Source organism: Emys orbicularis, chromosome 15 (assembly GCF_028017835.1).
Source record: "Emys orbicularis isolate rEmyOrb1 chromosome 15, rEmyOrb1.hap1, whole genome shotgun sequence".
NCBI lineage: Eukaryota > Metazoa > Chordata > Testudines > Emydidae > Emys > Emys orbicularis.
The window spans coordinates 15362949-15387930 of record NC_088697.1 but is presented as its reverse complement, the minus strand read 5'-3'; the positions used below and the strand labels follow the sequence as shown (position 1 = coordinate 15387930).

The 24982-nt window shown below is 55.4% G+C and overlaps 2 non-coding genes and 1 pseudogene across 2 annotated transcripts; 2 read left to right on the top strand and 1 right to left on the bottom strand.

Moving 5' to 3' along the window:
• Positions 1-7243: 7243 nt before the first annotated feature.
• Positions 7244-7407, top strand: LOC135889678 (U1 spliceosomal RNA). The gene has a single exon (XR_010562016.1). It is a non-coding gene; the product is annotated as a U1 spliceosomal RNA (small nuclear RNA).
• Positions 7408-8232: 825 nt separating this feature from the next.
• LOC135889691 (U2 spliceosomal RNA) lies at positions 8233-8409 on the bottom strand (annotated as a pseudogene).
• Positions 8410-10153: 1744 nt separating this feature from the next.
• On the top strand, positions 10154-10227 carry TRNAN-GUU (transfer RNA asparagine (anticodon GUU)). The gene has a single exon. It is a non-coding gene; the product is annotated as a tRNA-Asn (tRNA).
• The last annotated feature ends 14755 nt before the right edge of the window (positions 10228-24982 follow it).

Genomic DNA, 24982 nt, shown 5'->3' with positions numbered 1-24982 from the left:
GTTTACAATATTTTATTTGGTTGCTTAAGTGTATAAAGGGAAAAATCGTAAATGACTGTCTAACAGTCCTCCCCCCCATAAAATAAATTAATGCCTGTAACAGTCTTCAGTGACGGTCCCATAATCCTGAGGAAATGCCGAATTCTGTGGCAGGTTGCTGGGCCTCTCCTCTTCCCCTGCCCTTCCAGCAGTAGAACTGCCACATGTTTTCAAGTGTCAGAAGAGCCTCTTACCCTATGAGCAGCTGCTTTTGAGAGGTGTCACAGGCATTACACCAGTCAGAGATTGTAATGCCACTAGGCCGATAGCATCTAGTCCAGTGATTCCCAAACACATTTTACTTTGGTTGAACTTATGGCCACAGCAAATTCAAAATGGCTGCTGCTTTGTCAGTTAAAATGTTAGGCTAGGGCTGGGTTAGAGACATTATTCTTTGGAAGTGTCATGTGACTAATGAATCTCTTCAATGTAAAGAATAATATGTGTTAATACCACAAACGTGAGTTATTACTATCTCCTGTTTTTAAAAAAGTTTATAACAAAATGTCTCTGGCCAATCAGTGCCCTGCCAGTATCCCGTGTCAATCACGGCAAAGGGGGTGGGGATGGAGAGGGCTGGTTCCCTCCCACAGCCAGAGGCAGCAGCCCTATTACACTCTAATGAAACCCCACCAGCCCCATCTCGGGCTTGGGCTGCTCCTGCTTCAGGGAGCAGAGCCGGTGGCCACAGCCGGGAGCTGGAGGATGGGGCTCCCGGGCTCCAAAAGTCATGGTGGCCACATTTGAGAATCACTGGTCCAGTCTGACCTCTTGCATAATGCAGACTAGAGACTTTCACTCACGCTTGTCACTGCGTGGTCAGGTAAATGAACTGAACAGTAATTTCTAGATCAAGCCAAAAAATATCTGGTTAAGGTAAAGTGCATCTTTTGGGAAGGCATCTAATATTATGTAAAGACCCCAAGTGACAGAGAATCCACCACCAATGGTGGAACATTTTGATGAAACTGGCAGTACAGCAGAACCTAAGAGTTACAGACAGTTACAGATAGTAACTCTGAACAAAGCATTATGGTTCTTTCAAAAGTTTACAACTCAACATTGACTAAATATGGCTTTGAAACTTTACTGTGTAGAAGAAAAATGCTGCTTTTAACCATCTTAATTGAAATGAACCAAGCACAGCAACAGTTTCCTTACTTTGTCAAATCTTTTTTTTTTAACTTTCCCTTTTTTTAGTAGTTTACGTTTCACACTGTGCTGTGTTTGCTTTTGTTGTTGTTGCCTCTGCTGCTGCCTGATTGCGTCCTTCTGGTTCCAAATGAGATGTGTGGTTGAGCAGTCAGTTCGTAACTCTGGTGTTCTCGTGTACTAAGACTAAACTGATGTTTTCTTCTTGAAGCAAGTAGAAACTGGGGGTCTGAAAGTTGAGTGGCAAAGCTACAATGAAAAGTGAATTAAGCCTAGGAAGCAATGCTGAATAATTAACCCCACAGCACAACCCCAATCCTTTTCTCCTCCCTCCCCCCACTAGCCAGGGAATTGTGTGCTGGGGGGTGTATGGGTAGACACGATAGTAGCGGGACCTCTTTACTGTTCAAGCTTCTTCCTTCTGGCAGAGGTGTCAGTTTATACCAAGGGTGATCAATTATTTTTTCTCAAGGTCCAAATTTCTTGGTGGAAGTATAGCCAAGGTCCAGACTCCAGAGAAAATAAAACAAACATAAAAATAATAATGATAAGTAAATAACGAGTTTGGTGTCCGTTCAAAAGCATCTGGCAGTCTGGCTTTGGCCCATGGTCCATCTATTTACCCCTGATTCATACATTCTTCTGTTCTGATTTGGATTCCTTCCTCTTTTCTTGAAGACGGTGTATCGGCTACACTGGCTCTTGATCCGTCTCTTCCTAGACAACACCTTTGTACAGCCCAGTAAATGACTATTGCAACAGTAATCAGAATGAGTAATAGAGCCCACCAAGCTGGATCTGAAATCACACAGAACAGGAGTCAGGTGAAACCATTTGGAGAACAGGCACATACACACAGCCACCTATGCCTGCATTTGGTTGGAAGATTGGGGTAACATGGCTCCAGAATGAATCTTACTGTGCAATATTACGGGGGCAGGAAGGAGTTCTTGCTGGATTTTCAGTTAGCTAGTGATCAGCCTTTGCTCTGGAGCCAGAGGATGAACAGCACTGAAACCCTATCCTAGCTGATGTCACCCTACTTCATATAAACCTTCTTTGACTCCAAGGTAGTTGCTTGTAACAGCAGAGAAGTTCCACAGGTTGCTTTTTATAGAAAAAGTACCCTGTAAAATGGGCAGTTTGAGATCAGAGCAGATCAGTATCCAAATGTAAATAGATGGAGTCAATGTTTGATGAACGGGGGGCCATGAGGGACTTGCTGACAGGAGACAGGTGCTGTGCGAAAGTGAGAGCAGTGAGCATATCTGGAGGGATTTGAAAAAATCTCCTCAATGTCTTTGCCAGATTGCCTGTGACTAGCCATTGAAATCTGAGGCAGCCTGCAGAGCTCAAGGGATCAGAAGGCCAAGGTGGGAGGAAGGAAGATAGCTTTGGGATTAAGCTTCTGGTCTAAAACTTTGGAGACCAGCGTTCAATTCCTGGCTCTGCCACAGACTCCCTGTGGCAATTCAGGCCGGTCACTCAATCTCTCTGGGCCTTAGTTCCCCATCTGCACAATGGGGACAAGACTTCAGCTGGGGCCTCTAGCCACTGCTATAATACAGAGAATTGAATGGGGGGAGGGAGATGCAGAGTTAACATTGCCTGGTGATAGCTCGGCCTTTCCAGACAACAGAGTTCTGCAAAACTCAGGGCTTGTCTACGCTACAAACTTAAGTTAGGTCGACCTACAGGCACCACAGTAATTCAATCAGCTGTTTATGTCCACACTCCCCTCCTTCTGCCAGCAGTGCGCATCGTCACCAGAAGCGCTGGCACTGCCGCTGGAGTCCTGCCGCCAGGGCAGGCCTGACAGCTAGGGCTGTCAAAGGCAGCAACAGGAGATGTAAGCAATGACCTAACTACATTGACCTAAGCGCTACACCTCTCACAGAAGTGGAGTTATTAGGTCAGCGAAGCAGGCGAGTTAAGTGGGCAGGAGGAACAGTGTAGTGTAGACGCTTCCACAGTTAGGTGGATGTAAGCTGCCTTACGTCGACCTAACTCTGTAGCGTAGACCAGGCCTCAAACGCCTGGAAAACTGGAAATATAGAGTTAAAGTCAATGCTCATACAAACTTCACTCTGCCTCTTGGAGCTGGCAATAGCCCCAGGGAATTCTCTGCATGAACATCAGATGCAGTCACTGTGTTGGGGGAGCTGCATTGAATGATGGGCAGAGTTGTGATCTGGGAGGCTGTGAGCACCTTTCCCTGACCTGCAGGTGTGCGATGAAGGAAAAGTTGTGCATATGTCTCCCTTCAGCACTGTGTGAACTGTGTCAGTAGCAGTCTCTCTCACAGAGGTAATTCTTTAAACAGCGCCGTCTGCCTGTGCACTCACCCTCGCCTGGCAGGTAACAAAAGGCATCAAGCGGTCTTCCAGTGTCTGGAGTGGATGACAACACCCGACCTTCTGAAATGACAAGAAGCTGACGTGAGACAAGGCAGGGGAGGTATGACGGTACCTCCCATAAGGCTTTATGGAAATATGCTTATGAATATATATGACATAACTGGAATATGTTCTATGCTACATATGCCATGTAAAGGTTATGATCTACTGAATCTATTAATCCTATTTCTATGCATGTATCATTTTTGTACTCAAAGTTATGAATATTGGCTGTGTACTGGCTTGATTTCTAAATAACCTTAGCAGAGCATTTGGTCAGTTCCTGGAGAAAGGAATGTTGAAATTAAGGACCTAATCAAGAAACACTTAACGGACAATGAATCTTGAAATGCTCCAATCCACATAAGAAGTCTACTTGAGGACATTCAAGGCAGCATGTGTGACCCAGGGCTGCTACCTGGTAAGAAACTGTGAGTCATGCATGGACATGTGACTTTCCCAGGTGACTCCAAAACTCCATCTTGGAGCTGGACTTTGCATAGGAAAGAGGAGGGGGTCTCCACCCACAAGAGAAAGTCTATTTAAGCCCGGGAGAGACCCTTCCATTTTGTCTTCAGCTGGCTAAAGAGAGAGCCTCTCCACCCCGAAGGATACTTGAAAGAAACTGGAACAAAGGACAATAACTACGGGGCGGGGGTGAGTGATTGCTGGACCCAGACTAGAAGGAAAGTAGTCTGTAACAGGAAACTTACTGGGTGAGGATTATATCTGTATTCAGTTTTTATCACTGTACTAGACTTAGACTTGGGTGTTTTATTTTATTTTGCCTGGTAATTCACTTTGTTCTGTCTGTTACTACTTGGAACCACTTAAATCCTACTTTCTGTATTTAATAAAACCACTTTTTATTTATTAATTAACCCAGAGTATGTATTAATGCCTGGGGGGTGGGGGTGGGGGGGGGGGCAAATAGCTGTGCCCATCTCTCTATCAGTGTTATAGAGGGTGAACAATTTATGAGTTTACCCGGCGACGTCACGGTGATCACCCACGCCTTCCGCCTGCTGACATGTCCCGATGCCACGGTAAGGAACATCATGGCGAACGCCCTGCATGATGCGACAGAGAAGCGGATCAGCAGAGACCCCTCCAACCAAGACATCGCCACCTTCCTGAGCAGCTCCCTAGATGGGGAATTTGGACGGGACGGGCGCAACATTGCTTCACTGTGGTCCCGCACTCGCAACGCCACACGTCACCTGGGGAAGCGCATCAGCTGCCAATGGGAGTGGTGCAAGGAGCGCCAAGAGCTGGGAGTCCGGGTGCCGCACAGCAGGTCCTACGACAACACCATCGTCACCCCGAGCTCCAGGGGCTTGCTGGAGAGAACTCTGAAGGCCGCCATCCACTCGCTGTACGTGGAAACCCTGAAGCGTAAACTGGACCAGGGTAAAGCCTTTGAGTTGACCAGCAGGTGGGACGCCAGCAACCACTTCCTCGCCGGGGGCGGCTTCACCCGACTTTAACCGACTGGCGGTTCATCCACCATGCCTGGCTCAACTGCGTCCTGCTCAAAGGAGCCGTTCACCACGGGAACCGAGACAAGCGTTGCAGGAAGTGCAGGAAACCATTGTTTCACGCCGTGGCGGATGGGGATAGTGTCCGTCTCTCCGTCCATGGCGTGGATGGTGGTGGTGCAATCCTTGTAAAGGTCCCGGAGGATCTGAATGAAGGTTTCTGGCATCCCAAACTCTCCCAGGGTGGCAAAGATGTGATGGTGGGGTATGGACCCAAAGGCGTTGGTCAGGTCAAGCCATGCTACTGCGCACTGACTCTTGGACCTCCTGGCTTCCTGGATGGCCGTCTGAAGGAGGAAGTTGTGCTCGTAGCATCCCTCACAGGACATGAAACCCTTCTGTACTGAGCTGATGGCGCCCCCGCACACTGACCAGTTTGTGATCCTTGCCACGAGGCAGCTGGCATACAGCTTGTAGATGGTGGAGCAGAGGGAGATGGGACTCCAGTTGCCAGGGTCATCTTGTTCACCTTTTTTGTGGATGAGCACAGTCATGGACTTTTTCCAGGAGCGGGGAACGCGATGGAACTGCTTGCATTTGTTGAAGGTGGCAGCAAGCACCAAGCAGCCGGGGTCTCGCTTCTTCAGCAGGGGGTAGCGGATGCCATCTTTCCCAGGGGTGGTGTTTTTGGTCCTCGTCAGCCTCGCCTGCACCTCCTGCGGGGAAAAATCTTGCTCCAGGTCCTCCGTGAGGTCGATCCGGGGTAGCGGGAGAAGGCACTCTGGGCATCGCAAGTTGGTCTGGGCCTATGATCAAACACGTCCTTGAAGTAGGAGTAGAGCCTCTCGGGCTGGATGGCACAGTAGGAGGAGGTCCCATTGAGGATCTCCCTCATGGCTTTCATCCGGTTCATCCTGTATAGTTTCTGAATACGGGATGCAGCCGCCGGATTGTAGCGGCGGCAGACGTCCCCTCTCCTGCCTTCTCTGGCGGTGTTGTTACGGCTCGGCGCAGGGAATCTGCGAGTGGCCCGTGTGGCCTCCTGGGGTTCCTTCCTTCTGGCTGTAATTTCCGCAGACAGTTCTGCGGTCAGTCTGCCCATCAGTGTGTCAAAGTTCTCGAAGTCCTCAGCTTTTGCCAGTTCCTCCATCCAGGCCCCTTCCAGGCTAAAACCCAGAGCAAATGCACAGGCCTTGCAAAGTAACAGGAGCCGGGATCTCAAACAACACACTACATTGACATTCTATCTGCCAGCCGGGGTGCGACCCAGCATTCTACCTGCTGCTTGGTCTGCCTCTGCTGGAAAGTAGCTCACCTCAGATCCTTGAGGTTCGCTGAGCTGCAGCTCACCTGATACATGGGAACAGCTTTAAACAGCGCCGTCTCTGCCTGTGCACTCACCCTCACTTGGCAGGTAAGAAAAGGCATCAAGTGGCCTTCCAGTTTCTGGAGTGGATGACAACACCTGACCTTCTGCAATGACAAGAAACTGAGGTGAGACAAGGCAGGGGAGGTAATTCTTGAATTAGACCAGCTTCTGGTGGGGAGAGAGAGAAGCAAAATGAAAGCTTCTCTCTTTCCCCAGCAGTAGTTGGTGCACAAGACAAGCTATTCCCTTGTCTCTCTGATACCCTGGATTCCTGGGACTGGACCCAGCTACAACTCTAGGGCATAACTGAAGTGTTCTTGAAATCAGGTTACAGCTTTGTCGGGCCCCTCCTTTTCTGAGCTGGGCTGCAGCCCGTGATGCAGCTGCCCGTCCGCCGGGGAGAGCGGGCCCAGCAGAGGCCCCGGTGGGGACCGGGCGGCACTTTGGCAAGGGCACCTGGTGGGGCTGGCGGCTGGGCTCTTAGCGCTGAAGAGCCGGGCCCGGCCAGGGCAGTGTGCCGGGCCCGGGCAGGCAGGGGGAGGGGCCCGACTAGAGGGCTGGAGCCGTGTGAGCACGTATGCAGATATGTGTGCGAGCAGAGCATTGTGGGAGAGGAAGCAGGCTGCCAAGCAGGGCCCGAATTTGGCACTGGGGCTCGGTGTGGAGAAGAGTGGGGCCCCGTGGCAAGGTCGGGGCATCTCGCGTCAGTGGGGGCTGGTGTGGGTGGGGCCAGTGGGCGTGGCATCCCCCACCGTGGGTTGAGAGTGTGGGACGAGCGAGGGTGGGTGGCAGCTGGGCCCTAGGAGCTTATACTTCTGTGGTAGGGGAGATACCATGATCACCAAGGTGCTTTTCTCAGGGTGAGGCTCCTCCATTGCACTGCGGCTGTGCTGACCCCTGTAATTTCCCCAAATGCAGGAAACTCAACTACAGAATTTGTGGAAGTAGAGAACTGCGTTCATGCTTTCTTCTGGTACTTGACCAAGGAAGAAAAAACTTTGGGGGGTTGCCTTTAGAGCACTCTACAGTTCTTCCTTTGCCCATGTTGAAGAAACCTCTGTCCTTCTCTCTTGTTGTGGTTATTTTCCCATGTTATGACTGTTCTTTTCTGCTCTAGAATGGCTTAGTCCCCGTGTCCTGTCTTGGCTTGAGGGGAGCTGCCTGGCTCCTTTGTTCTCTTTTCCCCTGCTTGTAGCCCTTGGTGCGTTTGCTCTTCCCACTAGCAGTTGGTGCAACAGAGGAATTAGTTCTTTTTTTGAGCCGTGTTATAGTCTTGGCCTTCACAACATCCTCTGGCAAAGAGTTCCACGGGTTGTGTGAAGAAATACTTCCTTTTCTTTGTTTTATGCCTGCTGGTTATTAATTTCATTTGGTGACCCCTAGATTTGTGTTATGAGAAAGAGGCAATAACACTTCCTTGTTTACTTTCTCCACACCAGTCATGATTTTATAGACCTCCATCATATCCGCCTTTAGTCGTCTCTTTTCCCAGCTGAAAAGTCCCAATCTCATTGATGTCTTCTTCTACAGAAGCTGTTCCATATCCCCTCATCATTTTTGTTGCCCTTTTTTCTGAATCTTTCCACTTCCAATATACCTTTTTTCAGATGGTGCAATAAAGAACCTCACGTTTACCGACTCCCAAAATGCTCCCAATAAATCATAACAATATTGTCTCATAAAGAAACCAAAATGCTGGAAATTTCAGAATTTTCAACTACTTAAAAAAATCTGCTTTCAAGAAGTATCAACACAGTGAAACTCTTCCTGTTTTTCTAACCAGAAGACTCTCCCCAAAAGGAGATGCCCCATTCCCACAGAAACTGCAATACCAGGTCAATGTATGAGGTGGACAGAGCAAGCTCCTATTCCAGCCTCCTGTTTCAAAAATCAATTTAACATACAGTCCTCAAATAAAGGACATATCAGATATTAAACTGATAAGAACAGGTTTTAAAATTTTTATTAAAGTTAATGTTTAAAATTAAATATACACGAGTTAAGAGGGAAGGTACTGTGCATCTGGGGTCAGGCTTGATTTATGAGGGATTTCAGGTATCGGTTGCAAGGGTGAAGAGATACATACATTTCACCCATAACCAGCATAGACCCAGATTGGGGTGCAAGAGTTTTTAAAGTGTCAGTGGATAAGTGGGCTCGGGTACGCCACCCATGGAATGTATAAGGAGTCCATGTCAGTATCGGTGTAGTGAATGAGTACGTGTCAGGGAAGGAAGTGGGTTATTTCCCTGCTCAGCGGTCTCGATTACTCAATGTGGTATTGACGGTGTCCTGTAATGTGTTCCCTATAAATGTCTCTATTAAGATGCAGCAAAGAGTCCTGTGGCACCTTATAGACTAACCGACGTATTGGAGCATGAGCTTTCATGGGTGAATACCCACTTCTTCAGATGCATCATTTTAAGATGATGTTAAAAAAAAAGTGAACGGTACAGAGTTTAAGCATAGAAGTTTCTGATTATCAGGGAATAACGTACAGATTATCGAGGATGCAAACTTTGGTTTAAGATCCAGTGGCATAAGGAATACATAATCTGCAATATCCCTGATTGGGGGTAAAAGGTTGATGGGTCAAAGTACTAGCATTGAGATATGAAATTCATAAATCGGCTATGTTCGGGTGTGGAGTATAATGAGTGAATATGATGATGAGAATGGATTGACCCTCATTTGGTGAAATTTAATGTTCAGGGAGTTTATGGTTCCAGGTCATATGATCCAATGGAGAAAGTCTCTTGGCCTCTTTCTCATAGTCAAAGAACAATGTCACTCTGGTTCACACCTCCTGGTACTGTGGGTGGCCAGTGATGTGCTCTACTACACTTGATCTTAGCTTACAGAGACCTGAGAAGCAAGACTGATACCCTCAGATGCTACGCAGCCCCTCTGCCCCCACCGCTTTCTACCTCACCATAACAAGCTCCGAGACATGCACCAAACACCATTCATGTGACTTTGAGAACTAGGTAACTGTAAGGGCACGTCTTCACTACCCGCCGGATGGGCGGGTAGCAATCGATCTATTGGGGATCGACTTATCGCATCTAGTGAAGACGCGATAAAATTGATCCCCGATGGCTCTGCCGTCGACTCCGGAAATCCACCGCAGCAAGAGGCGGAAGCGGAGTCGACGGCGGCGCGGCAGCGGTCGACTCGCCGCCATCCTCACAGCCAGGTAAGTCGACCTAAAATACGCAACTTCAGCTACGCTATTCACGTAGCGGAAGTTGTGTATCTTAGGTCGACCCCCCCCCCCCCCCCCGTAGTGTAGACCTAGCCTAAGTGAGGATCACTTCCCTGAAATTACTCCAATGGAGGAATTCAAAGCAAGAACCATTAACACACAATTCTGTTCAAAAGACAGAGAAGTCTTTCAGCCTCCTTCCTCTCGCTGGGTTCCCTGTACACTCCTAATTTGCATATACCCACCCACTGACCTGTGACTAACAATCTCTCCCTGTTAACTCTTGCAGCAAAACAGGTCAAAGAAAGCATACGCAAGCGCTATACCGCAGCCCCAATGGTCTTTTCTGCTCCTTCCCACAGAACTATCTCAAACGTACAGTCATCAGGCACACATAAGATACAGTTTCACTCCATACCAGTCCAGTTCCTTGCTGTTTCTTGTCTAACCACTGCACACATATGGTATACCCTACCCTGAGCTGACTCCTGACTTTTGCGCTCAACCCAGCCCTGTCTCTGTGGCGCAATGGGTCAGCGCGTTTGGCTGTTAACCAAAAGGATGGTGGTTGGAGCCTATCCAGGGACGGCGGTAAGCCCGTGCTACTTCCTTGCTCCTCGAGATCTGCTGGGAGTCTCAAAGGCCCCCTTTTGCCGCCTCAAAACTGTCCCTCTTGGCCTCAGTGCTTTCAGCTGGTGGCCCGAAGAGCGCGCTGGATGGCATTCAGAAACCCATCTCCCAGCAGCCATGCCGGAGGCTCGGGCTTAATCCTCAAGGCCGAGCGCAAAACCTTCAGCCGGGAACGTTTCGCTCCCTTCCCGCCTCCGCCCAAGCGGCAAGGGAGAAACGGATGAGACATGCCGGCTCGAAGACTGCCTCCCTCCCACTTCCCTGTAGGCTGCGCAGAACTCTTGGCCTGCCTCATGTCTCTTCTACTCTTTGCAGAATGAAGGTACTGTCTGATATGCAAGACTTGAAATTCTTAACCCCAGTGCGGCGTTCTCTGCGGATAGAGCATGCCATATCCCACTACCCAGAGATGCTGAAGGAAGATGACACCGTAGTGTCTTCCCTTGATGAAATAATGGCCATGGAGGATGTGAGCCAGTTTGTGTTTCATAAAAATGAGGCCCTGCTGGAAGAGGAGAACCTGGAGCTTTAGGGCTTGTAGGGCTCAGAAGGGAAATGCTGCAGCAAGAATATCCAAAGCATCACTGGTGGTGTCCCAGAGCTTCTGTTATGGTTTCATCTGCCTGACTAAAGGGGAGGCCTGTAAATATACTGGAGGAATGTGTAATTGCCTTTCTACAGTGTTACGACTCTTAATAAATGTACATACCCTGTGACACAGTATAACCTAGTGCATTGCACGCTGGCCTGGGACACAAGGTAGCTGGTTTTGGCTCTACTCCTGGCCTGCTGGGTGACCTTGGTACAAGTCACTTCACCTATCGGTGCCTCAGATTCCCCATCTATAAATGGTGGAGAATAATACCGACCTCCTTTGTAAAGTGCTGTGAGATCAATGGCTGGAAGAGCACTATGTAAGACCAAGGTGGTACTGTGATAAATAAACTAATGCTGAATACTTTGAGCCATTAAATAGAAGAATAGCAGGGTCCTGGTGAGCCAGGAGGGGACACCAGAGCAAAGCAAAGACCTTGCAAAGAGGCTCTGGGCTCTAATCCCACCACATGGGCAGGGCTTCTCAGCACAACTAATGTTGGCACCTCCAATAGCCTTGTGCCTCTTAAAATGGTGCAGGAAAACTCTCAGGATTGACTTAGAGCAGTTGGTTTGGCTGCAGGACCTCCCACTGCCACAGCAGTGCAGTATTTCAGTGACCATCTTTCTTCAGTGATCTGTGAGGAACTTCTTCCAAACTTGAGGTGACTAAGTATTTATAAATAAATATATGGAGATATACCTATGTCATAGAGCTGGAAGGGACCTTGAAAGGTCATCAAGTCCAGTCCCCGGCCTTACTAGCAGGACCAAGTACTGATTTGGCCCCAGATCCCTAAATGGCCCCCTCTCCAGGATTGAGCTCACAATCCTGGGTTTAGCAGGTTAATGCTCAAACCACTGAGTTAGCCCTCCCCTCTAAAGCATCTTATCTGCTCAATACCTAGAGGGGGTTGTGCATGGTCCCAGTCTCCACACTGAGTTGGGGGACACATATCAGACCCTCTTCCCCCAAAGACAGAACCCAGTGGTCTTATTTTGTAGTGTCTTTATTCATACAAATTCTCCCACCCTAATCAAACTACTCCATTCTCAAAGAGCTGCCTGTGTGCTTTGAGCCATGAAAGTCAATGCAGGAGCAACTCTGCACACAGCTTAGGGTGCTCAGACCCAAAGGAAAAAAACACACACACACTCACTAAGAGAGAGACTGTATTCTCCATCCCCTTCTACCTATGGATGTAGGGCCCTCTCAGCACTATTGCAGGGATAGATGGTATATATACTTGGATGCTGCTTTGATCTGGATGCCTATTCACTTTGTTGGATAGTCTTTGCACCACTCTGGTAGCTGACTTGATTTAAATTTACAATCAGGAAGTTTCTTTGCCCTGATCTGGAAGGCTGCAGTGCTAGGGCACACCTGCATTTCCAGTGGAGCCATCATTTAGCACCAAAGGGAAGAAGTATGGAGCTTGTGACTCTAAACTTCAGTCAGGTTTGAGCCTTACTGGGACAGGCTGGATTCCTTTCTTCCCTGAACAGACCTAGGACAGCCTTCATTTGTATAGTGCAAGCCTTTCAAAACTTAATGGTACTCAGTTTGTAGGAGGGGGTTGGCACTATCAAGCATCCCTGCTGATATAAATGCAGTGGGGCTGCAGAGTGTTTCCTGAAGGAGGAGCTGGGATCCCAGCTCAAAAGAAATCCAGCTATTCAATTTATACTGAATGAGAGTTCACACTGCCTGGGGGGATGGCAAGGGAGTGGAGGCAGAGGGCACAGACCAGCACTGCCTGCTCCAAGCCCCAGAATCCAGGTTCAGCCACAATCCCCAGAGAATGGGAGCTCTCTTTTCCCATCCCATGTAAAGACAGTGGAATCGGTCAGGGTCACTAGCTCCTGGCTTGTAAGGGGTGAGTATCTGACTCTAGGAACCCCACCGCTGTAGTAGTCTCACACAAAGCAACAACTGCTACATTAGATGGGGTGGGATCTGAGTTACTACAGAGAAGTCTTTCCTGGGTGCTGGCTGGTGAGTCTTGCCCACATGCTCAGGGTTTAACTGATCACCATATTTGGGGTCAGGAAGGAATTTTCCTCCAGGGCAGATTGGCAGAGGCCCTGGAGGTTTTTCGTCTTCCTCTGCAGCATGGGGCACGGGTCACTTGCTGGAGGATTCTCTGCACCTTGAGGTCTTTAAACCACGATTTGAGGACTTCAGTAGCTCAGGCATAGGTTAGGGGTTTATTACAGAAGTGGGTGGGTGAGATTCTGTGGCCTGCGTTGTGCAGGAGGTCAGACTAGATGATCATAATGGTCCCTTCTGACCTTAGAGTCTATGAGTCAACCTAGCAAAGGAGAAATCAGAGTGGGGACTGGACAGAGAAACTAGGGTACCACAGACTTCTCCTAGTGCACCAGCAGTGGCCTCTTACCCTTCCCTGGCTGCTGCAAGCCTTTCTGCCTCAGGGGCAGTTGAGGGGATGCCTGGCCATGAACTGTCTCCACTGAATCAATCCCTGGAGGAAAATGCAAACAACTGCTGGATTCCAAAGGGCCCCCCAGGCAGTGGCAGCTAAGGCCAGGCTGGCAGGGATAGTTGGCACGCTGTGTTTCTTTTCAGAACACTCTTCCGTTTCACAGGATTTTGATGCCTCAGAAAAATGCTTTGTTCTGGGTTTGGCGGCTGCCATCCAGTCAGCAATCAGCCTGTGGCCCAGCTCAGTCATCGTTGTCATCCTCAGCCTCATTGGTGTCCTGAAAAATGCCACTGAGGTTCTGGAATGAGAGATGGTTGGCACCACCTGAGAGCTGTGTCCATGTCACTGCTGCTCTAAAACCCACTCTCACGGAGTAGGAGTCTGATCTTATACTGGCACTAGAAAAGGTTCAGAGAAGGGCAACTAAAATGATAAGGGGTTTGGAACAGGTCCCATATTAGAAGAGATTAAAGAGGCTAGGAATTTTCAGCTTGGAAAAGAGGAGACTAAGGGGGGATATGATAGAGGTATATAAAATCATGAGTGATGTGGAGAAAGTAGATAAGGAAAAATTATTTACTTGTTCCCATAATACAAGAACTAGGGGCCACCAAATGAAATTAATGGGCAGCAGGTCTAAAACAAATAAAAGGAAGTTCTTCTTCACGCAGCGCACAGTCAACTTGTGGAACTCCTTGCCTGAGGAGGTTGTGAAGGCTAGGACTATAACAGCATTTAAAAGAGAACTGGATAAATTCATGGAGGTTAAGTCCATTAATGGCTATTAGCCAGGATGGGTAAAGAATGGTGTCCCTAGCCTCTATTTGTCAGAGGGTGGAGATGGATGGCAGGAGAGAGATCACTTGATCATTGCCTGTTAGGTTCACTCCCTCTGGGGCACCTGGCATTGGCCACTGTTGGTAGACAGGATACTGGGCTAGATGGACCTTTGGTCTGACCCTGTACGGCCGTTCTTATGTTCTTATGATCCTGCCCTTGGACACAAGACCTGCCCAACTGCTAGTTCTGGTTTTCCAAACTCTAGAGCCATCACTTCCCTGCTGTGCCTGAGTCTCCTTATTCCGCTGTAGGCAAGGGCCTCCAAACCTCTCAGCTGCGCTTTTCAAGGTGACACAGCAAGCCTGATGGACAGGCTGCTCTGCAGCACTGAGGGAATGCTGGGCTGGAGATCGTGTGCATTCCTGCTGCCGCCAGGCTGCTGCTGGAGACACAGCCCCCAGTGGATGCACCTCCTGTCCTGCCCTGCAATACCCTCTCCCACCCACCCAAAAACCTTCGCTCCCCCAAGAGACAGGTCTCCCCATGCAACTTCAGGGGGGAAAGTCAGATTATTTACATTGCAGACATTTTTACCACTATCTCGTTTAAATCATGACAAAAATATTTTAAGGCTGGTTATAATAGATAGCAAATCTTTCTAGCCTTCACTTAAATGTAAGTATTAAAACCTTTATTTTTTTAAAGAGAAAGTGGCTTCACATTGCTGAAATTCTGTTTAGGACAAACTGACGAGATATTTAGTATTTTCCCGCAAATTCCCACAGTTTGTTTTTTTCCCCCACCCAATCCCACCCGCAACATTTTACCCTCTCCCGCTCTTATGGGAGTGGGTCCTGCGGGATCCCAGGCCTGCTGCAGGGCTCTAGCCCACAGCCACACTGGGTCCAGGGCAACCTGCTGTGTTTGCTCCTCAGATCTGGGGGGAGAGCTTCAAGTTTTCTGAGTTACTAAACATTTAAAGGAAAAAAGACAGGAAATCTGAGTTGGGTTGCGACATCTCCCCAAGCCATGAGCACAGGTCTGGGTAAGCTGACCCAGCAGCATCTGGCTAACTTGATTTGATTTGTGTGTAGGATGCATCCAGTCGAAAAGAAGATCAGGGAGGCAGTACAAGGCCTGGGTCACTAAGCCCTGCAGTGCTCAGCTCAAAGCTTTGCTGGAGAACTACAGAGACGGACACTAAAGAACCTAAAGACAGTTGTAGCTTCCTGTCTAATCCAAAGCCAGCCAGTGGCCTGACTGAGTACTACAGGCAATTACTTGGCTGATTTCCCCCTGCTCTGCTGCCCCATGGAGCTCACTTTACTGGCTGTGAAGCAGAATTTCTGCAAAGGTGGAGGCACAAGCATTTCCCACACATAGGCGTGCGCAGCACATTTCATTAGGGTGTGCACCCAGGGAATTTTTTTTTTAAAAGGGGAACATCATAAAGGGCGGGGTGTGGGAGGGGGTGCTCTGTGCATGAAGGGGCTCAGGGCAAGGGATTGGAGCAGAGGAGGAGTGTGGGGTGTATGAGGGGGTGCAGGGAAGGCGGTTGGGGTGCAGGAGGGGTGCGGAGTGCAGGAGGGGGCTCAGGGCAGGGGATTGGGGTGCAGGAGAGGTGCAGCAGGGGGCTCAGGACAGGGAGTTGGGGTGCAGGGGGTTGGGGTGCGAGGTACAGGCAGGGGGCTCAGGGCAGGGAGTTGTGGGGCAGGGGGTTGGGGTGCGAGGTGCGAGGTGCAGGCAGGGGGCTCAGGGCAGGGAGTTGGGGGGCAGGGGGCTCAGGGCAGGGGGTTGGGGTGCAAGGGGCAGGCAGAGGGCTCAGGGCAGGGAGTTGGGGGGTAGGGGGCTCAGGGCAGGGTGTTGGGGTGCGAGGTGAAGGCAGGGGGCTCAGGGCAGGGGCAGGGGGTTGTGGGGCAGGGGGTTGGGGTGCGAGGTGCAGGCAGCTCAGGGCAGGGGGTTGGGGTGAGAGGTGCAGGCAGGAGGTTCATGACAGGGAATTGGGGTGCAGGAGGGGGCTCAGGACAGGGAGTTGGGGTGCAGGAGGGGTACAGGGTGCAGGCAGGGGGCTCATGACAGGGAGTTGGGGTGCAGGAGGGTAGGCTGTTTGCAGGCAGGCCCGGGGCTGGGGATCTGGGCTCCCCCGTCCCGGAAGGCAGGATCGGGGGCCGGGCAGAGGGGGCCGGGCTGGGCGCTTGGGGCCAGGCCGGGCAGAGGCAGCCGGGGCGGATTGCAGCGGGGCCGGGGTAGATCGCAGAGGGGCCGGGCTGCTCCCAGGGCTGGACTCAAGGCCGAGGGTGCCGGGCCAGAGCCCCCGAACAGTGCCGAGGAGCTGAGCTCGCAGTGGGGCTGCGGGGGGGGGGGGGGCGGACTGTGGGCCGGGCTCGCCCCCTGCCCCGGGCCTGCTAGTTCCCGGGCCCCACTTAAGGTGGGCTGGGCTCAGGGGCGGCCTGACACCCCCGGGTGGTGCCCGGGCCCCCGGCCAGCGTGGGGAGCCGCAGGCGGGTTTGGGGCCCTGGGCGCTGGAGGGGGGCAGCTGCCTTGGGGTGGGGGTGTGGCAGCACACCCGTGGGCCACCTTAAGCGGCTGTGTTGGTGCTGCCGGGTGGGAGGCTGCCAGGGAGCACATGGGGCTGTTAAAGCAGCCAGCCCGGCCCTGGGGAAGGGGAGCCCGGCTCAACAGGGTGCAGGCAGGGGGCTCAGGGCAGGGAGGGGGCAGGGCCGGCTCCAGGCAGCAGCTTACCAAGCATGTGCTTGGGGCGGCACCTGGAGGGGGGTGGCGCTCCGGCCGGCCAGGGAGAGTGGAGCCGCGGCCGGGCTCGCCGCCCTCCCCCGGCACTCCGGCCGGTCGGGGAGAGCGGGGCCCTGGCCGGGCTCGCCGCCCTCCCCGCGGTGCTCCGGCTGCTGGGGAGAGCGGAGCTGTGGCGGGCTCGCCGCCCTCCCCCGGCGTTCCGGCCGGCTGGGGAGAGCGGAGCTGCCCTCCCCCGGTGCTCTGGCCAGCCGGGGAGAGCGGAGCCGTGGCCGGGCTCGCCACCCTCCTCCCGGCGCTCCGGCCGGTCGGGGAGAGCGGGGCCCCGGCCGGACTCGCCGCCCTCCCCCGGCGCTCCGGCCGGCCGGGGAGAGCGGGGCCACGGCCGGGCTCTCCGCCCTCCTCCTGGCGCTCCGGCCAGCGAGGGAGAGCGGAGCTGCGGCAGGCTCGCCGCCTTTCCCCGGCCCTCCGGTCAGCCGGGGAGAGCAGGGCTGCGGCTGGGCTCCCCGCCCTCCCCCCGGTGCTCCGGCCGGCCGGGGAGAGTGAGGCACCGGCCGGGCTCGCCGCCCTCCGCCAGCGCTCCGGCCGGTTGGGGAGAGCGGAGCCCTGGCCAGGCTCACCGCCCTCACCCCAGCTCTCCGGCTGTCCGGGGAGAGCGGAGCCGCGGCCGGGCTCGCCGCCCTCCCCCCGGCGCTCTGGCCGTCTGGGGAGAGCGGGGCCCCGGCTGGGCTCGCCGTCTTCCCCCCGGCGCTCTGGCCGTCCGGGGAGAGCTAGGCCGCCCTCCCCCGGCGCTCTGGCCAGCCGGGGAGAGCGGGGCCCCGGCCGGGCTCACCGCCCTCCCCCCGGCTCTCCGGCTGTCCGGGGAGAGCGGAGCTGCGACCGGGCTCGCCGCCCTCTCCCGGCGCTCCGGCCGGCCAGGGACAGCTGGTCTACGTCCGGGCTCTCCGCCCTCCTCCCGGCGCTCCGGCCTTTCGGGGGGAGAGGGGCCCCGGCCGGGCTCGCCACCCTCCCTGCTGCGCTCCAGCTGGTCAGGGAGAGCGGGGCCCCAGCCGGGCTCGCCGCCCTCCCCCGGCGCTCCGGCCGGCCGGGGAGAGCGGGGCCACGGCCGGGCTCTCCACCCTCCTCCCGGCGCTCCGGCCGGCCAGGGAGAGTGGGGCCCCGGCCGGGCTCTCTGCCCTCCTCCCGGTGCTCCGGCCGGTCGGGGAGAGCGGGGCCCCGGCCGGGCTCGCTGCCCTCCCCACAGCGCTCCAGCTGGTCGGGGAGAGTGGGACCCCAGCTGGCCTCGCCGCCCTCCCCTGGCGCTCCGGCTGGCCGGGGAGAGTGGAGCTGCGGTGGGCTCGCTGCCTTTTCCCGGCCCTCCGGCCGGCCGGGGACAGCGGGGCCGCGGCCGGGCTCCCCGCCCTCCCCCCGGTGCTCCGGCCGGCCGGGGAGAGTGAGGCCGCGGCCGGGCTCGCCGCCCCCCCCCGGCGCTCCGGCCAGCCGGGGAGAGTGAGGCCGCCGGTCGGTCGGGCAGAGCGGGGCTGCGGCTGGGCTCTCCACCCTCCCCACAGCCCTCCCCACAGCCCTCCCCGCTCTCCGCCCTCCCCACAGCGCTCCAGCCGGTCGGGGAGAGTGGGGCCGCAGCCGGGCTCGCCGCCCTCCCCCGGCGCTCCGGCCGGCTGGGGAGAGCGGGGCCGCGGCCGGGGTCCCCGCCCTCCCCGCGGTGCTCCGGCCGGTCGGGGAGAGTGGGACCCCAGCCAGCCTTGCCGCCCTCCCCCGGTGCTCCGGCCGGCCGGGGAGAGCGAGGCCGCCCTCCCCCCGGTGCTCCGGCCGGTCGGGGAGAGCAGGGCCCCGGCCGGGCTCACTGCCCTCCCCCCGGCTCTCCGGCTGTCCGGGGAGAGCGGAGCTGCGACCGGGCTCGCCGCCCTCTCCCGGCGCTCCGGCCGGCCAGGGACAGCTGGTCTACGTCCGGGCTCTCCGCCCTCCTCCCGGCGCTCCGGCTTTTCGGGGGGAGAGGGGCCCCGGCCGGGCTCGCCACCCTCCCTGCTGCGCTCCAGCTGGTCAGGGAGAGCGGGGCCCCAGCCGGGCTCGCCGCCCTCCCCCGGCGCTCCGGCCGGCCGGGGAGAGCGGGGCCACGGCCGGGCTCTCCACCCTCCTCCCGGCGCTCCGGCCGGCCAGGGAGAGTGGGGCCCCGGCCGGGCTCTCTGCCCTCCTCCCGGTGCTCCGGCCGGTCGGGGAGAGCGGGGCCCCGGCCGGGCTCGCTGCCCTCCCCACAGCGCTCCAGCTGGTCGGGGAGAGTGGGACCCCAGCTGGCCTCGCCGCCCTCCCCTGGCGCTCCGGCTGGCCGGGGAGAGTGGAGCTGCGGTGGGCTCGCTGCCTTTTCCCGGCCCTCCGGCCGGCCGGGGACAGCGGGGCCGCGGCCGGGCTCCCCGCCCTCCCCCCGGTGCTCCGGCCGGCCGGGGAGAGTGAGGCCGCGGCCGGGCTCGCCGCCCCCCCCCCGGCGCTCCGGCCAGCCGGGGAGAGTGAGGCCGCCGGTCGGTCGGGCAGAGCGGGGCTGCGGCTGGGCTCTCCACCCTCCCCACAGCCCTCCCCGCAGCCCTCCCCGCTCTCCGCCCTCCCCACAGCGCTCCAGCCGGTCGGGGAGAGTGGGGCCGCAGCCGGGCTCGCCGCCCTCCCCCGGCGCTCCGGCCGGCTGGGGAGAGCGGGGCCGCGGCCGGGGTCCCCGCCCTCCCCGCGGTGCTCCGGCCGGTCGGGGAGAGTGGGACCCCAGCCAGCCTTGCCGCCCTCCCCCGGTGCTCCGGCCGGCCGGGGAGAGCGAGGCCGCCCTCCCCCCGGTGCTCCGGCCGGTCGGGGAGAGCAGGGCCCCGGCCGGGCTCACTGCCCTCCCCCCGGCTCTCCGGCTGTCCGGGGAGAGTGGAGCCGCGACCGGGCTTGCCGCCCTCCCCCCGGCGCTCCGGCTGTCCGGGGAGAGCGGGGCCCCAGCCGGGCTCGCTGTCCTCCCCCCGGCGCTCTGGCCAGCCGGGGAGAGCGGGTCTGCGGCCGGGCTCTCTGCCCTCCTCCCGGCGCTCTGGCCTTTCGGGGGGAGAGGGGCCCCGGCCGGGCTCACCGCCCTTCTCCCGGCGCTCCGGCCGGCCAGGGAGAGCGGAGCCGCGGCCGGGCTCGGCGCCCTCCCCTGCCGCGCTCCCTGCCGGGGCGGCGGGGGCAGCGGGAGGCTTTTTTGCCTAGGGCGGCAAAAAAGCCAGAACCGGCCCTGGGAGGGGGCGTGTAGGAGGGGTTCGGGCTCCGTCCCGGCCCGGCCCGGCGCCGCTTACCCGCAGGCACTCTCCCTGCCTGCCAGTGCCCCACGCCACGCCGCTCACCACGTCCCCACGCAGCCCCGGGGGAGGGGAGGGGCGGCACAGGGCTCTGCACGCTGCCCTTGCCATGCCTCCAGGTACCTCACGTGAAGCTCCCATTGGCCGCGCTTCCCCGTTCCCGGCCAATGGGAGCTTCGGGAGGCGGTGCCTGGAGCAACCCCCCGGCCCCAGGGACATGGTGCCCTGATGGCTGCTTCTGAAAGCAGCGCGGGGCCTGCGGCACCACGGGGGGCAAATCCCGTGGGCCGGATCCAAGCCCTGAGGGGCCAGATCCGGATCCGGCCCATGGGCATTAGGGTCTGCGCGGGCACACCCGGCACACCCCGTGCTCACTCCTATGTTCCCACAGGGTGTGTGGGGGTGTGTGTGGGGCATTTCTTCAGGTGCCTCACAGCCTTTGCAGCCCCTGGCTCCCATCACATGATCTGGCCTGAACCCCCAACACATCTTGGCTTGTGTGGGCAGGTTGGAGTGACACTGCAACCCATTGTAGTTAGGAACAGGCTGGCTTCAGAGCACCATCCCCTGGGTTTTAATTAGGAGGGATATTTGCATGAAAACAGGCTATTTCCAGCTCTGGCTGCTTTTCCGTACCAGGAGAGGGATTAAGGCACTTTGAGGCCCTGTCATGCAGATGGCTCAAAGGTAGGGTTACCATTCGTCCGGATTCTCCCGGACATGTCCGGCTTTTTAGGTTAAAAATAGCATCCGGGGAGGAATTTGTAAATATCTGAAAATGTCCGGCATTCTCCTCCCCCCTGCAGAGCACGGCGCGGGTGATAGGGCGGACGGCTGGATTGAGCCACGAGCATGGGGCTCTAGCAGCCAGAGCCTCTCCTCCCCTTCCCCCGTCCTCTCCCCTGCAGCTTCAAATCACTGGCCAGGCGGCCTCCGGCAGCTCTAGAGCTCCTCCCTCCTCCTCCTCCTCCCCCCCTCCCCTGCTGCCCAGCGTGCCGCTCCCTGGGGAGAGCCGGGGCACGGCTGTTCTAACTTGCTTTTGCAGGGGGGAGAGAACCGCCCCGCAGCAGGGAAAACAGATAGTTTAGCTCCTGTCTGGACCCAGGTGTCCGTTTCCTCATGGGGCGCTGGTCGTGCCCTCGCTGGAATGGAGCGGGGGCAGGGGGAGGGTGACTGCGGGGTACTTGACCGATGGAAAGGACGCCTGGCAGCAGTAGCCGTGCCCAGCCTGGTGCTGGGCACTGGGGGATAGATTTTGGGGAAGATTTTAAAAAACAAAGCCCCAGACAGATGATGGTTAGAGGCCTTGGGGGGTCCCCCCATTAATGTCTTCTGAAGTCTCCCCACCCCCAGGCCCTCTGAGCCAGTTGTGGCTGTGTCCAGATGCCCCCTGGAGTGTGCTGCGGAGCGGCACGGTAAGGGAGCCAGGAGCAGGGAGGCTTAGGTAGGGGGTGGGTTCCTGGGGGGCAGTTAGGGGCAGGGGTCCCAGGAGGGGGCAGTCAGGGGACAAGGAGCGGGGGGGAGGGGTTGGGGATTCTGAGGAGGTCAGTCAGGGGGCGGGAAGTGGGAGGCAGTGGATGGGGGCAGGGTGGGGGCAAGGCTAGGGCGGGGCTCCCCCCCGTGTTCTTTTTTTTGATTGTTGAAATATGGTAACCCTACTCAAAGGAGCCCAGCACCCAGGACATCCCCAGCAGTCTGAGTGGGATGGCTGGAGCCAGGGCTTTAAGGAAGCCCAGCTGCAGATGTAGGTAGGGCACGGCCCTGTCTCTGATTGCTGTGCCAGCCTGCACCTGGGGGCAGTCATTGTGCTGGGAGATTGGTGCTGCCTGTTGGGAGACACACAGCACGCTCTCAGGGAGAGCACTTGGGCTCACCCCTTGTTGTTTTACCTGAATGGAAGGGGTGAGGGCTGAAAGCTGGTAGTGTGCAAGGGTCTAACTTGGCTCAATGACTTGTTGGCTCACTGACAGCTGCCTTCGGGAAGAAGCCTGCCTTGGCCTCGCTGTGCTGCAGTACCCGTTGCCAGAGAACAGGCCCAGTGTGGCTACCTGGGCAGAACAGTTGCAGGCATCATTACTGGCCGAGTGCTGTGCAAAAGCCCAACTCAGTGAGGTCCAAGAGCCAAGATTCAAATGCATCTGATCAGCTCAGAGAGCAGTTCCCGCTCTGGGGCTGTACTGAGTTCAGTGCTGGCCCAGCCCGTTTAGCGCCTGAGGCTGCTGCGCTCTGAGTCTGGTACACAATCTGTGCCTTTTGGGAGCTGCTGCATTAGTTTTGCTGGACATGTCTACACTTCACACCGTGGCTGAGGTATGCTCGGCCCTGCCCCGCAAGGGCTACCACAACCCTCGAAGGTCAGATGGACGGGCGGAGAGTGCTGGTCTAGCCAGCACTGGTCAGGAAATCCGCCCCCCCTCATTGCACTCCCCCCAGGGCGAGACTGGCCCAGGCTTTACCCACTCTGGGCAGGGGAAGAAGGCCCGGGCCCACCCAACTGCTGCTACCATCCGTGGAGCTGCAATGGTGGGAGGCCTTTGGAGAAAGCTAGAGCAGCCCCAACCCCAGGGTGCTGATGACATGCAGGGGCTGCTTGTTGGCTAGGAGTAGCCAGGGGCTGGATGCCGGGCAGTGAGGGGCAGAGGCTGATGCCCCAGGTGGTGGGGAGAGGGCGGGTATTAATACGCTCATTTACATATTCATTTACATATTCACTTTTATTGGAAGATCTCAAAGCATCGAAGACACAGTCAGAAATTACCACATGCCTCTAAGGTCCTTCAAGCATTAGCCCCGCCCCCCCTCGCCCCCCGGGCCGGGTCTGACTCGCCGCAGCCCTCCCGCTGCACCCGGGGGTGGTCTGGCTCAGTGCAGCCCCCCCCCTCCCCCACGCACTCAAACACGGGAGGGAGGGGGGGGAGCTTTCTTCTTGCGCTCTGATTGGTCAGGGCTCTGTCTCCTCTTCCTATTGGCTGTGTCGCGAGGGGCGGGGCTTCCCGGGGGTGTCACGTGGCCCCCAGGCGGCTCTTGAGCAGCACGTGGCGCAGCTTGGAGCGCGAGAGGGTAAAGAGGGGTAAAGGGGGAGGCGAGCTCCCCCCAATACAATACCCCAGGCCCCCCTCGTCTAGCCCCGCCCCCAATACCCCCGGCCCCCCTCGTCTAGCCTCTCTGCCCCCAAATACCTCCCACCCCCTTTTCTACCCCAGCCACCCCAAATACCCCCGGACCCTCCTCATCTATCCCCGCCCGCAAATACCTCCCACCCCCCTCTTCTATCCCTGCCCCCAATACCTCCCACCCCCTTCTACCTCTGCCCCCAATACCTCCCACCCCCCTTCTACCTCTGCCCCCAAATACCTCCCACCCCCTTCTACTCCTGCCCCCCCAAATACCTCCCATCCCCCTTTCCACCCTCACCCCCCCAATACCTCCCAACCCCCCTCTTCTACACCTGCTCCCCCAAATACCTCCCACCCCCCCTTCTACACACCGCCCCCAAATATTTTTGCTATATACTATTAAATTACCAAAACCCTCTATGTTAAAAGAACATTAATGTTATAAAGTCAAATACTTAGAAGTTAGCAAATGCAAGAATGCTAAAGTTGCCCAGGCATCGAATTAAAAAAAATTCAGCACCCTTTACTTCCCAGTACATGAGTAACTAATATTGTCCCAAACCCAGGGATAAAACAAAATACTACAAAATTTAAAAAAAGCCCTTAACCTATATATTGTGGCAAATTTCTTTGAACCTGAGTCCTTGGTACATATATCGTACGTGCGTTTTTTTTTTCATTAGGTCTGCTTTCCATCCACAAACTACCACTGAAGCTGATGGGACCTGCAGGCATTTAGCGCCTTTGAAAATCAGGTCACTTTTTGTAAGTACTGAGTATCTGTGATTCTCACTGACCTCAAAGGGGTTTGTGGGTGAAAATCAGTCCATTGTTATTTACGTGCCTAAATGTGGTTTGAAGTGCCCGACTTTTAGGCAAACAGGTTAAATATATTCAAATATGTAATATGTTGGCCTAGATGATACAGCATTAGATAAGGGAGCTCAGACATTAATCCTGTGCACTGCAGAGATTCTATGGAAAGTTTCCCACGGGAGTTTTCATCCTTCAGATAGATCTTAGTGTAAAATTGCTTGATTGGTTGCCTTTCAGAGCCAAGTCTTCATGAACAAGGTATTGCAAATGATACATCACACAAAGGAAAGTAGTCACTTAGAGGCCTTTGTGAACTTGTTATTGCTGTTTGTTTCGCTACATGGTCAGTGGATATCCCGTCTCTGAAGCAAATCTGTAGTTAGGTTCAGTACAGTGTCTGTGCTTTGAAGTAAATCAAAGGCCTTCATGTAGGTTTCTTATTGATTTTACAGGAAATCATGAGAGAAATCATGCTCTTCTTGGATGACATTCACATGTCAGAGTGTGCAAATTAATTAGGGGTTTGTGGTTATATAAAAATGGACCTAAGGTAATCAAAGGAAATAATTCTTTTAACAATAATTAATGATCAAATTAATTAATTAAAATAGTTTTGAAAATAAGCAAATGTATTACATTTTAAAGGCACATTATACAGTTGACTACACCACTGAAGCTGCTAAAAGTTTTATTGTGCTAAAAATACAGTGAGATTTGATATTAAATTAAAAATGTGACCAAACACTGCTTGTGAGGTGCCAAGTGTACACATAATGTGCAATGGTCATGAGCAAGCACTCGAAGAAGAACTACCATTTACTAGTTCAAACCAGCAAGGGACCCATGCTCCATGCCGCAGAGGAAGGTGAAAAGCTCCAAGGGTGTCTGCCAGTCTAACCAGGGGGGAAATTCCTTCACAACC